Source organism: Labrus bergylta, chromosome 10, assembly GCF_963930695.1.
Source record: "Labrus bergylta chromosome 10, fLabBer1.1, whole genome shotgun sequence".
NCBI lineage: Eukaryota > Metazoa > Chordata > Actinopteri > Labriformes > Labridae > Labrus > Labrus bergylta.
Window position 1 is genome coordinate 16,904,775 of NC_089204.1, and position 6,920 is coordinate 16,911,694.

Sequence of the window (6,920 nt, forward strand, 5' to 3'; positions counted from 1 at the left end):
GAAGAAGTGTATAGGTTTGTGTGTGCGTGTGTGTATGTGTGTGTGCGTGTGCGTGTGCGTGTGCATGTGTGTGTTTGTGTGTGTTTGTGTGTGTGTGTGAAAGCAGTGTTCCACTCCCTTTCTGTCTCTGAGGCTTATAAAGGAAACCTGAAGATTCTCTTCTGAATCTGCCCACCCTCCTCTATGGAAATTTCACACACCAGACACCCAATTTCACACACATGCAAACACATTTGGCACTTGAAGGTACGTGGCATACACTTGATTGATGCACACTTTTTCTTTCTGAAAAATAGAGACCACCGTCTAACAAACCAAGATGTGAAGAGCAATCAAAAACAAGTACTGTTTAATCTAAGTTCCCTCCACTAAAGTTGAAATACTATTCACAACTTTGTATTTAGGATGTCCGATAACATCCTGAGTTTAATTTCACAGATAAACCTTGGTCCCTTCTTGCTCATCTGCCTCACAGTACACAGAATGTACATACAACACAACAGTTTCAGTTTTCTTTAATAAAAAAACAATCTGTGCAACGTTCAGTCACCTGTAAAAGAACCATGGAGAGCTTAAAGAGGGAGTTAGAGAAAGAAGACAATCGCTACCTTATGCCTTATTCTACAAAGACAAATTTGACTCACTACTTTCTAAACAACTCAGCTGTTGAATTGTTTCAGTCTCACATGAAGCCCTCACATGATTTACATAGATAATTCCACATGAATACCCACAAAGCTACAATCCACCTTTCACGCACCCATGCTCATCACGTTACAAATATTGTTTACGATAATAGTGAGTATTGATATAGAAACTCTTTAGTTGAATATGTTTGTGTGAGACTAAAACCCCACCAGACCCCTTACAGGGGAAACACCGAGTGCAAACGTATATGTCTCTGCTTCTTTCTTCTTAATATCTGCATCCTGCCTCTGAAATATCACATCTTTTAAATTGACTTTGTAGTGGGTTTTATTTTGCCTTGCTGTTAGTTGATGATGAGTATCTACCTGTGTGGGGGTTTGTGGTGCATGAGAAAAGAATAGAGGTAAAACTGAGACTGAGACTATCATTTCGGCTTTAATACAAAAAGTAGAATCTAATGTTTCCAGTGAGAAAATGGTATATTGTCATCTAAAGGCCTCCATGAAAGTGTGCACAAAAACAAACATCTCTCTGTTTGTAGACCTTTGAACAACTGGCCTATTTCTAAAGAAGGCTTGTTGGGGAAAGCTGTCCTTAATTGGCTTTGTAACTACAATGTACCAATCACTGCCCCCAAACCTTCTTTTGTAAGTAAGCTTCAGTGTCTTAACAGTTTTCTTTCTTGAAGAGCGTGACTCAAATGGATATCATTTGTTTTCTATTTCTACAAAAGTTGTTCATGGAAGACATTTTGACATGTCAGGTGTAAATGCACAAATGAAAGATAGAGCAACTTTATTTAGCTCCATTAAGCTGCCTGCTGTAGGATCGTAGGCCTCTGCATGGCGGCTTACTGTCATGGCTGTCTGGAATGCTTGAATTAATACAAAGCTAATAGTCACTTGGTTTCTGTAAGTATTTATAGAAATGTATTAAGAATCAGAGAAAAGACCACTTTCAAGACATCCGGTTTCTGTTATTATATTTTGCATAACATAAAATATTATTTCATGTTTACTTTGAATAAGTGTTTAACAGGGGTGAAGTAAGGGAGTAGGGTCATTGGGAGTCCTTAAAACCCAAACTTAATCCAAACTATCTGAAGTTGTGTAAGCACCAGTTGCATAAAAAAATAATTTGACCAATAAAATAAAGTGCTAGCAACAAACAAGAATGAGAAATTTACACATTTATTTAGACACGTAGACCGATAGATTTTTACAATTGAGTCAGATAATTTTGACACAAAGCTGTGTGCACGTCACAATGTGTTTTTCCACTCACTGCCTTGACCTCATGTGGCAGTTAAGACTCTCTCACACAAAAACACTTTAGAGACCATCTATTAGTGAAACCATGTGTATTTTTCCATTTCCTCTGTTCACACTGAGCCATTCAAGTAACTCACTAACCACACACTTGTATTTTCCAGTCACCAAATCGACTTTCTACTCAAAACACAGCTCCCACAACACTGTCAGTTTGAAGACTTGCTTATGCACTGTGACTGAACACTATAACATGCAGTTAGAAGGGGCATATTCTATAAAGATGGATGAAGGAGTAACTTCAACTCAAACCTTATATCATTATTGATTTTGGGTGCTATTTCTGTTAAGACTTTGGGCCAGATCCACTAAAGCATTGGGCTGCTTTTGCTGGCACTAAACCTGTGCAATTGAGAGAAAAAGATAGCGTGGAATCCACAAATCCACACTCACCTGGCAACGGGTGAAATGCATGCAAACTGCACTTCCAAGCAGACAGTCTAGACAGCATCTATGTGAATTAAGAAATATTAAATATTTAAAAAATGTTGCTGCAAAATTCCCCCCTTCCTTTGCAAGTAGCCCTCGTTGTAACAACTATCTTGTCCACAAAGACCAGCGCTAATTGCCACAGGCACTTACAGTGATGCTGTTTAACGCCATTGAGACATATTCACTAAATCGGCGCAATTTCTCCTTTCTTTCTTCTCTCTGTTGCTTACTAAAATGTTAACGCAAAAGGATAGCAAATTGCATTCATCTGGGGCTAACCCTGACAAAGTAAGCAAACTTTCCAGTGATCAGGAAAACAGTCCGTCTTTTTAAGACTCAACACTTCATCCACATCTGTGGAGAGGTTTGGAGCCGTTACACACAAGGGTGTGACTCTACTGGATGTTCGGTATGTCTGTGCCTGAATGTCTGTTCAGTGTGTCAGGGCCTGAAGGAAAAACAATGTGATGAATGACCTTCCACCCCAAACAAGACAACAGAGAAGTGGAGTATTTAATAAGTACACTGCATTCCATAGTGTGTTTGTGTGTGTCATTGTTTGTGTGCCTAGGAGTGTGTCCGTCACTACTGTTTGGTCACAGCAAAGTGAGAACAACTGTACTACCAGACCGCTGGAGCTGACTACACAAACCCAATCACACACATACACAGACATGCCACAATGTTTTTCGGTCAGCACATCATACCCTGTTTTACAGTAAACTATCAAATAGAAATGCACAGATAGAGTTTCAGAATGGGTTGTAGGATAAAGGTCGATGGTTATTGGAGTGATAAGAACAAAAGAATGACACAAAGAAAAAGACAGACAGGCAAATGTAGAGATTAGTTCATTTAGATTTCTGACAAACTATTCATTCAATTCATAATTTGACATACAGTCTTCGTAATCATCCCATCCCAAATTGGTGATATGGTTGGGATTGGCCTGACTTGAAGTCGCCTCAAAATTTGTCTAAATGGGAAGATGCATCTTCCAGAGAAAATAGAACATGAACGTTCAGATTTGTCTGCTTATCAGGCTGAGGTTTTTCATTCAAGCTAGCATGTGATGTCGTCACAGCCATCAATTGCAGCCTTTATGAAAGTCTGTAAAAAAAACCCCAAAAAACCCAATAATTGTGTATTTGTTCATAATCACCCACTTCCCATTAAACCATGAAAAATCAAGTAATGGTTGGTCGCCTCTAATGTACATGCTCGAGATCCAGATGGCATGAAAAATAAATTAGAGTCACATGTGAAGAAAAAAAGTGACTTAAATCAGCTACAGCGTGAGCCGAGCCATACTGACATGAAGATGGACAAGTGATACAGGAGTAAGTGTGTGTGCCTGTGTGTTTGTGTTTCAGTGTGACACATAGCTGTGACCTCTCCCAGTGTGGTGTTAGGTCTTCAGAGTCACAGTGCTATTGTGTCCTGACCTCTCACATTACAACCAGTCAATATTATTATGGAGGCACACACACACTCTTTCTCTCTTTTGGTCCAGATGGTCATTATTGTCTTATTTGTGGGTGGAGGGTGGAGGGTGTCACTGGTTTACTGCACGGGAACCAATTGGCTTACAATAGCACTCAATGACCAGTAGTCAATATCTGTTAAACCACACACACACACACACACACACACACACACACACACACACACACACACACACACACCAACACGCAGATTCAGGGTATTGATTTGAGTCAATGTTACACTTATGATTATTATATTGTTCATTAAAGATACGCATTCTGCTAATTACCAATTCCCTTTGGGGTTTGGACCAGTCATTTTTAATTGGCCTGCCACAAATAATCAAATACTTTTGCTGTTATGTGATTAATCATTCTATAAAATAAATGTATCGAAAAATATTCATCATAATCATTCAGAATCCATAATGATGGCCTCAATACAGCAAACAATGTCTACAATGCCTGCAGTCCGACTTATTCCATACGGCTTCAGAAGGAATTGGGCGAAAAGCGTTGGAGAAAATGGTGTATTTATTTAGCCAACCATACATAATTCAATTTTATTATTATCATTTGTCACTGATCATCCTTAAGGCCAGGATTTTGCTCAACTTTCACTTTCTGCTGATAAGTCAAATACATTCATTCACAGTACTTTTTTTCTTGAGCAAAAACAATACTTAAATTAACTCATTGAAATCTCATTATGTGTAGAATGAATCCACCATTGAGAACAAGTTGTTTCACACAGTCACTCAGTTACCTCTGTGTTCAACAGCCTGACTCAACCATGTTTAACGCTTTGTTGACTTTCACAGCTGAGTCAATATTCTGTTGTGAAGCCTCTCCTCAGACTTTGCAGATTTGCATCTATACGTTACATAACCACATCACTAAAATGAGCTTCAATTTGATTTTGAACAACATTAATAGAAACTATTATTTTTGTAGCTTTTAACAATCTTGTGTCTTGACAAGGATGTTCTGTTAACTGAAAAAGCAGGAAGTATTCATCACCTCTTGTCTGAATATCTTTAACGATCATGACAGTCAACAGTTTGTCTGTTCATCATGGTTTGCCCTACAGTGCAGTCTAATTTACAACCATCTATGCTCTTGTACATGTAATGGCATCAACTGTGTTGAGTAATCTGTAATTACCCTTACGTTCCCCAAGGGCTGCTGAATGATGCCATAAATCTCTGTAAGGTTTCTGTGTTACAGCAGTGTTGGGTGACACCAATAACGTTCCTATTAAAGCAAATTAGACGAGCTGAGCTCAGGAAACACTTTTATGAAGTGCAAAATCAAATCATCCATGCAGAAAACCTCTTCTCCGTCTTATCTCGTCTCATGGCAACTCTGGTTAAGCGGTAGACAATCGGAGTGGTAGCCTGACCAGCAGGACAAAAAGAGAGACGCTTTTCCAAATGGTATTCTTATTCTACCACACTGACACTATTTTTAAGACTGTCTTTAAAACAGTGTTTAAATCCATATAGTACATACTTAACAGTCTGCACACAAATCAGATAAACCTCTTAAGCACAGTTTACTGCTTGGGGCCTCCTCTCGGGACCATGACCAAGAAACCTGAGCAAACTACCTCGATGGGCAGACATTTATATTTCCAGCCCTGCGTACGACTATCAGGGACAAGTGATTTGTACTTGGTCCTCTTACTTTCATGAGCCTACTCTATGAAGTCCTCTATGGCTCTGTCTGCTATGATGAAAGTGTTCTTGGTACTGCAATAAAACGAGGATGTCCGGCTTCAGAACAGCCATGACGATTTGTTGGAGGAATATCAATTGTTTCCCAAGGGCCACTGAAAGCTGCCTGTCCCGAGCAGATGCAAAGATCCCTGTATGGTTCTTCTATCCTGCCCGAGGCTTCTCTCCTGCCTTTACAGAAGAGGTAGCTCTAGTGGCACTGCGTGTGTTTTCTGGCTGTTGTTGTTGATGGCTTCTGCAACCGGTTTCAGAACCCGGTTGTAGCTTCAGTTGTTTGAGTGCTTTTGGGCAGCAGCTCAGTACATGCTCCAATGTCCCTCTTGGTGAGCACTGTTGCTTGCTATGAGAGTCCACGTTGCCCCAGTAAAGCAGTAGCGCCGTGATTCAAAAGCGGCACGGGAGCAGCAGCGTGCCGAAGTTATGCCACAGCACATGGAAGTGCCAGGGGAATGTACCACTCATATTTTACTCCAGAATCGCCAATCTTGCACCAACCATGATTATTATTACCAATGGACTTGTTTTAAGACATTAAACGTAAATGTGTATTTAATTTCTTTGTTGACAACGTGAGTGAACGCACTTCCATGCGCTGAGGAATGTGTCAGGTGTCGCTTTTTGACCTGGCGTCACTCCAGTAGAGGCCATTCACTGGGCTTTGTAGGACATTTTACACTGACCAGGTCAAGAAAGTGCTTTGACGTTGCTCTGCATGCCAGAAATACATCCATGTTTCTCGATATCTTGAGGCTGATCGGACTGTTTAGTACATTTGCATGTATTTAGTCATAAACCAAATTATTTTGTTTATTTTTTTTAACATTAGGAAATCACCAAAGTTATAATAACTCATTGTGTATGGTGGGGCTTGGGGCTGTCTTATATGGGCCCCATTTGTGTAAATCATCAAGTTTAGTAAGAAGGCTAGTTAGCTGAGATACAGTATTTAAGTTTGGACCAAGGGAATGTTAAGCATATCTGAACTTAAAATGAAATCAAAACTTAGCAAGTATAAATATTGGCATTTGTTATTTTACTTTCACCTTCAGTTAGTAACTGTATAAGATGTCTTCTCTAGTTTACTCTACAAACATTGTGACCAGCTACCAGCTCATAAGTTTCAATGTTTCCTTTGCGTTTTTGTGAAGAAAATGAGCTCTGTGCAGATAAGAATGAATAAAGTATTATATTGACATCTTATGTAGCCATATAAGACTTTATCTTAGTTATTGCAACCACACTATTAACAAGCACCACTTAGAAATACTGGGTCAGCGTGATTCCTTTCAAAT